General features: G+C 40.7%; 1 long non-coding RNA gene across 1 annotated transcript; it reads right to left on the bottom strand.

Annotated features, from left to right (window-relative positions):
* Nucleotides 1-82: 82 nt before the first annotated feature.
* LOC139940557 (uncharacterized) lies at nt 83-2,091 on the bottom strand. The gene is made up of 3 exons (XR_011786468.1): nt 1,988-2,091; nt 1,249-1,392; nt 83-235 (listed from the first exon to the last, which is right to left on the bottom strand). It is a non-coding gene; the product is annotated as an uncharacterized lncRNA (long non-coding RNA).
* Nucleotides 2,092-7,731: the final 5,640 nt, after the last annotated feature.

A 7,731-nucleotide genomic window follows, 5' to 3' on the forward strand; every position in this document is an offset into this window, starting at 1 on the left:
TACTTTTAAAACATCTTTCCAACCATATGCATTTTATTAAAAAAACGATTACAAAAGCTTTTGTTTTGACCAACTCGTCCGATCCAAGGCAACGTGTTCCTTCAGTTAAACCCTCTGAGAGTCACTGGGTCGACTTGACACAGTCCTTTCTTGGTTGGTGTAACTCAGTCCAAAAAAACATTGATTGTAGCCTCCTAATTGGGTGTATGCCACCTCCAAAGGGTATCATCTCAATCTGAAAATAAACGATTTTCAAAAGATTAATTGGATAGACTTTTTTAATACAAGAATCAGATGTTCCTGGGAGTAGTTCAGTATGCAGGCTGTCATGTTCATAAAAATTCCACTCCAGCTCCAGCGAGTTAACTGTTTCTTAATTAAGTTGTTGTAAGTCAGTGGTTGGTTTATGCCATCACTTAAGAGATTGGTTTTAGGGATTGTAAATCAGATTTAGTGCTGCATATTTTTTGTTTGTCCGTCCAAACTTATCGATGTCAGGGTTGACATAGCCCTTCAGGGCCAAATTTCATAGAGGTGCTAAGCACAAAAACTTGCTAAGCATAAAATTTCTTCCTGATAAAAACAAGATTACCATCAAAATTTCTACGTGATTTTCAGGATAAGCAAACAACAGCTAAATACCAGCAACAAGCAATATGCTACAAATGAAAATTTGGTTGGTCATCCTGTTTTTATCAAGAAAGAAATTTCATGCTTAGCAAATTTTTGTGCTTAGCAGCGCTATGAAATTGGGCCCTGCTGGTAGCACACGATTCAACAAGCCCTACTCACATAGAATTCGCACTACCTCTAGCTACCATACAATCTCGGTTGTCTAGTTGGTATGACACTACTCTAGAATTGCAAAGGTCGTGGGTTTTGTAACGATAGTAAGTCTAGCGCCCTCTATCGAGCAGGCTGAGATAGGGACTTGCTTAATGGCCGCTAAATAAATAAAACCCAGATCATTGTAAACAGAGAATAATCCGTCTTACATCATCGTCATCCTTACAAGTACCACTTGCTTTTACATGGTGTCAGAACCCGAGTAATATGCTTGTGATTCTGCCACAGAGGTCTAGATAAGACACTACTCTAGAATTGCAAATGTCGTGGGTTCCAATCCCACCTGAGTAATATGTCTGGGATTCTGCCACAGAACTCCAGAAAGAACCGAGTGTAAAACAGTGCTAACACACATCGGTGTACATGTATATGGGTAAAAAAAGGAAACAAATCCCTACTCACCTCAACAAGTTAAACTTGTAATCTGTAATGAGTCATCTGGCTGGACTTGACACAGTCCTTTCTTTAGTTGGTGGAACCCCAAAAAGCATTGATTGTAGCCTCAAGCTTGGGGTTTAGGTTATCTCCAGATGCCATTGACTCAATCTTTGGTAGAAAATAAATGTTTTTGTGACAGATTATTTTTGATAAACTCTAATAATGCAAGTATCAATTGTTTTGGAGATGAATGCTTGCATTTTCGAGAAAAAATTCCTGCAGCTTCAATCAGGACCCAATTTTATAGAGATGATTAAGCAAAAAAATATTGTTGAACAGTGTCTGCTAAGCAGCAGTGATGAGTAGGATACTAGTAACACATTATACATGTGACATGGTAGTTGACTGGCAATTTTATTAAATACGCACAACCTGTTGTGCTTATTAACTTTTTTGTGCTTATCAGATCTATGAAATTTGGCAAAGGCCTCCAACTAGTAATTTGAACATTTACAAACAACTTGAAACATTTTTTTTAACCATTTAAACTTTGACGTGCTTGTTTTAAAAAAAGTTTTTGACCAGTTTGTTGTGTGATAAGTTGTTTGCAAACCAAGGGACAAAAATAAATGTATCCTTTCAAAATGATGATTTCAAACTTTCAACAGTGCTAAATTCTGAAACATTAAATGCTTTTCACTACCTATTGGATGAACCTTCTCAATCAAAGTCAAGTCAAACATTTTTACTTCTTCAAACTTACCAACAGTCTGATTGGACTCTTTGCACATCTGACATTAGAGATGCTCCAAACAGGTTTGGGGTCTGGCCATGGGTGGTAGTCACTGCTTTACAAGTAGAGACAGCTCTCCCTGTATCCTCCAACGATGCTCATCCAAACAGGTTTGGGGGTCTGGCCATGGGTGGTAGTCACTGCTTTACAAGTAGAGACAGCTCTCCCTGTATCCTTCAACGATGCTCATCCAAACAGGTTTGGGGGTCTGGTCATGGGTGGTAGTCACTGCTTTACAAGTAGAGACAGCTCTCCCTGTATCCTTCAACGATGGTCATCCAAACAGGTTTGGGGGTCTGGTCATGGGTGGTAGTCACTGCTTTACAAGTAGAGACAGCTCTCCCTGTATCCTTCAACGATGCCCATCCAAACAGGTTTGGGGGTCTGGTCATGGGTGGTAGTCACTGCTTTACAAGTAGAGACAGCTCTCCCTGTATCCTTCAACGATGCCCATCCAAACAGGTTTGGAGGTCTGGCCATGGGTGGTAGTCACTGCTTTACAAGTAGAGACAGCTCTCCCTGTATCCTTCAACGATGCTCATCCAAACAGGTTTGGGGGTCTGGTCATGGGTGGTAGTCACTGCTTTACAAGTAGAGACAGCTCTCCCTGTATCCTCCAACGATGCTCATCCAAACAGGTTTGGGGGTCTGGCCATGGGTGGTAGTCACTGCTTTACAAGTAGAGACAGCTCTCCCTGTATCCTCCAACGATGCTCATCCAAACAGGTTTGGGGGTCTGGCCATGGGTTGTTGTCACTGCTTTACAGGTATAGACTGCTCTCTCTCCAACAATGCTCATCCAAATAGGTTTGGGAGTCTGGCCATGGGCTGTTGTCACTGCTATACAAGTAGAGACAGCTCTCCCTCCAACAATGCTCATCCAAACAGGTTGGGGGTCTGGCCATGTTGTCACTGCTTTACAAGTAGAGACAGCTCTCCCAGTATCCTTCAACGATGCTCATCCAAACAGGTCCAGTTGTAGTCATCACTACACACAAGGGACTGTTTAACTGGGGGAAGATATAGTTGAAATTAGCTTTGAAGTATTTTTTGTGATAAACTGCAAGAAGAGCAGACTTTCATTGCTTCAAGAATAATTTCAGTTCGTTTGGATTTAATCCAAACAATATTGAAGTGTTTCTTGAAGCAATGAAAGTATTTTCAAGCAAGTTACATGTAACTGCTTCTTGAGTAGTTTCATCTCAGTGGCTGGCTAGTTGATCCATCTTGCTGTCGCAGAATATTAAGTGGCAGTATTTCTACTACTGGTTACAAGGATGGCTTTACTTTTTAAGAGATTCAAAATATGTTGTTTCCGATTTCTTTTTGTTTTCTGGAATGTTTCACCTTCCTTCCAAAAGTACCAAAGAAACTGTTGTTTAGATTTCTTCATGGTTCTGCAAAGTTCCTGATAGGGTTACCCTTTATTATGTTGTCCGTTTTAGTAGATAATTCTTCAACAGTGGAATTTTAACCATAAACTGATACATTACCAACTCTTCTGCATGGTGACCACAGTCCGTCCCTGGTGGTATGGATCACGTCAGCTCAGTGAAGATCAGGTTCATCATACACATTACCTTGGACCTCAAAACTTAACCAAACCGATGTCACCAGTGCCGCTTGACAGTGCACAGTTGTTTGCCAATCATAACCTGTGAAAAAAACACACAAAAACCCACATTGTTATTGCAGAAGAGGAATAAAAGTTAGAGTTGTCGTGGTGAGGATGATTAGAGTGTCAGGGGCGAGTGGTTTAGAGCATCGACTTCAAGTTCTGGTGGTTAAAGCCATCAAAGTGTGATTTCGCATCCTGGTCATGACACTTGTGTCCTTGGGCAGGATTCTTTACTATAATTGCTTCTCTTCACCGAGGGGTTTAAACGGGTACATGAGAGGGCAGAGATGGTTCTTGTGGTTGGTTTAGCGAAGAAATGCATATTTGTTGCACGGCTGTATACTCCTCAGGGTGCTGAGATGGTTTAGGGGGTAAAATGTTGGAAGCGCTTTGAGACGCCCATTAGGTGTGAAAAAACTGAATATTATTATTATTATTATAAGTCTTTCAAACTCACCCTCTCAATTTAATACCTAATACCTTACCGAATACTTAACCTTTGATGCTCTGACCCTGCTGACTCGGAATCACAAATTGGAACCTAAAAGAGTGTTTCAACTTTGTCACTAATTTCTCTGTCTCAATCATCTGGGAAGACCAGGGCCCGATTTCATAAAGCTGCTAAGCACAAAAATTTGCTTAGCATGAAAGTTCTTCCTTGAAAAATAAACCCAGGATTTCCAACCAAATTTCAATTGTTTGCATATTGCTTGTTGTTAAGGCTGTGGAAAAAACGCTTGTTATGGCTGTGGAAAAAACGCTTGTTAAGGCTGTGGGAAAAACGCTTGTTAAGGCAGTGGGAAAAACGCTTGTTAAGGCAGTGGGAAAAACGCTTGTTAAGGCAGTGGGGAAAACGCTTGTTAAGGCTGTGGGGAAAACGCTTGTTAACATGGTTAAGGCTGTGGAAAAAACGCTTGTTATGGCTGTGGAAAAAAATGCTTATTAAGGCTGTGGGAATAAAAAAATGCTTGTTAACGCTGTGGAAAAAACGCTTGTTAAGGCTGTGGGAAAAAACGTTTGTTAAGGCTGTGGAAAAAAACATTTGTTAAGGCTGTGGAAAAAACGCTTGTTTTGGCTGTGGAAAAAACGCTTGTTATGGCTGTGGAAAAAACGCTTGTTATGGCTGTGGGAAAAACGCTTGTTATGGCTGTGGAAAAACGCTTGTTAAGGCTGTGGAAAAACGCTTGTTAAGGCTGTGGGAAAAACGCTAGTTAAGCTGTGGAAAAAACGCTTGTTATGGCTGTGGAAAAAAAACGCTTGTTATGGCTGTGGGAAAAACGCTTGTTATGGCTGTGGGAAAAACGCTTGTTAAGGGTGTGGAAAAACGCTTGTTAAGGGTGTGGGAAAAACGCTTGTTAAGGCTGTGGAAAAACGCTAGTTAAGGCTGTGGAAAAACGCTTGTTAAGGATGTGGGAAAAACGCTTCTTATGGCTGTGGAAAAACGCTTCTTATGGCTTTGGAAAAACGCTTGTTATGGCTGTGGAAAAAACGCTTGTTAAGGCTGTGGGAAAAACGCTTGTTATGGCTGTGGGAAAAACGCTTGTTATGGCTGTGGGAAAAACGCTCGTTAAGGCTGTGGGAAAAACGCTTGTTATGGCTCTGGGAAAAACGCTTGTTATGGCTGTCGGAAAAATGGTTGTTAAGGCTGTGGGAAAAACGCTTGTTAAGGCTGTCAAAAAAACGTTTGTTAAGGCTGTGGAAAAAAAGGCTTGTTATGGCTGTGGAAAAACGCTTGTTATGGCTGTGGGAAAAACGCTTGTTATGGCTGTGGGAAAAACGCTTGTTATGGCTGTGGGAAAAACGCTTGTTAAGGCTGTGGGAAAAACGCTTGTTATGGCTCTGGGAAAAACGCTTGTTATGGCTGTCGGAAAAATGGTTGTTAAGGCTGTGGGAAAAACGCTTGTTAAGGCTGTCAAAAAAACGCTTGTTAAGGCTGTGGAAAAAAAGGCTTGTTAAGGCTGTGAAAAAAACGCTTGTTAAGGCTGTGGAAAAAACGCTCGTTATGGCTGTGGGAAAAACGCTTGTTAAGGCTGTGGGAAAAAACGTTTGTTAAGGCTGTGGAAAAAAACATTTGTTATGGCTGTGGGAAAAAACGCTTGTTTTGGCTGTGGAAAAACGCTTGTTATGGCTGTGGAAAAAACGCTTGTTATGGCTGTGGAAAAAACGCTTGTTAAGGCTGTGGAAAAAACGCTTGTTAAGACTGTGGAAAAAACGCTCGTTAAGGCTGTGGGAAAAACTCTTGTTATGGCTGTGGAAAAAACGCTTGTTAAGGCTGTGGAAAAAACGCTTGTTATGGCTGTGGGAAAAACGCTTGTTAAGGATGTGGGAAAAACGCTTGTTAAGGCTGTGGAAAAAACGCTTCTTATGGCTGTGGGAAAAACGCTTGTTATGGCTGTGGAAAAACGCTTGTTAAGGCTGTGGAAAAACGCTTGTTAAGGCTGTGGGAAAAACGCTTCTTATGGCTGTGGGAAAAACGCTTGTTAAGGATGTGGGAAAAACGCTTGTTATGGCTGTGGAAAAACGCTTGTTAAGGCTGTGGGAAAAACGCTTCTTATGGCTGTGGGAAAAACGCTTGTTATGGCTGTGGAAAAACGCTTGTTAAGGCTGTGGGAAAAACGCTTCTTATGGCTGTGGAAAAAAAGCTTGTTAAGGCTGTGGGAAAAACGCTTGTTATGGCTGTGGAAAAAACGCTTGTTATGGCTCTGGGAAAAACGCTTGTTATGGCTGTCGGAAAAATGGTTGTTAAGGCTGTGGGAAAAACGCTTGTTAAGGCTGTCGAAAAAACGCTTGTTAAGGCTGTGGGAAAAAAGGCTTGTTAAGGCTGTGAAAAAAACGCTTGTTAAGGCTGTGGAAAAAACGCTTGTTATGGCTGTGGAAAAAACGCTTGTTTTGGCTGTGGAAAAAATGCTTGTTATGGCTGTGGGAAAAAATGCTTGCCCAGGTGAAAAATCCAGTTGAAACCAGTTGAACAGTCAACTGGTTTCAACTGGGTTCAACTGGAATTAACTGGTGTCCATTTAGTACCAGTTGGATTCAACTGGTTTGAAAAAAATCCAGTTGAAACCAGTTGAATGAAGTAGTTACCAACTGGTAATTCTTGTTGTGTCAACGAGGACCAGTTGAAACCAGTTGAAGGAAGTATTTGCCAACTGGTAATATTGTGGTGTAAACAGGGACCAGTTGAAAACAGTTGAAGGAAATAGTTGCCAACTGGTAACTATTGTGTTGTAAACAGGAACCAGTTCAAACCAGTTGAAGGAACCAGTTACCAACTGGTAATTCTTGTTGTGTCAACAGGAACTAGTTGCAACCAGTTGAGGAACCAGTTAGCAACTGGCCATTCATGTGGTGTCAACAGGAACCAGTTGAAAGAACCAGTTACCAACTGGAAATAATTACCAAAGGGACCAGTTGAAATTATATAGTTGGAGGAACCAGTTACCAACTGGTTATTCTCATGAACAGGGACCAGTTAAAACCAGTTGAAGGAACCAGTTACCAACTGGTCACACTAATTCTTATGAACAGGGACAGTTGAAACCAATTAAGCAACTGGATTTTCTCACCCACAGAGACCATTGTTGAAACTAGTTGAAGGGATCAGTTACCAACTGGTTATTCTCATGAACAGGGACCAGTTGAAACCAGTTGAAGGAAAAAGTTACCAACTGGTCTTAATAATTCTCATGAACATCGACCAGTTGAAACCAGTTACCAAAACTGTCATTCTTAAACAGGGACTAGTTGGAACCAGATTGTTGTTTGTGTTTTGTTTCCCACAGTTGCCCATCATTGATGGTTTATACAAAAAATGGAAATCCACTCATTAAATTCACATCCCCAAATTAAAGTAAATATTATACTGAACAAAAACATAAATGCAATTTGTTAGAATTAAATGGGCGGGATCTAATTAATTATGCACAAATATAGAACTCTATGTTTATTCAAAACCATTGTAGGTATAACAAAAGTTACACTTAAATGTGTGTAAGTTTATATACATGTAGTTATAATTTGGTATAGAAATCAACTAAAACAAATTTTGGTGTATCATATTGGTCAGCGCACTTCAAAATTACACACCATAGGTAGA

The sequence above is a fragment of the Asterias amurensis genome, chromosome 8, assembly GCF_032118995.1.
Source record: "Asterias amurensis chromosome 8, ASM3211899v1".
Lineage (NCBI taxonomy): Eukaryota > Metazoa > Echinodermata > Asteroidea > Forcipulatida > Asteriidae > Asterias > Asterias amurensis.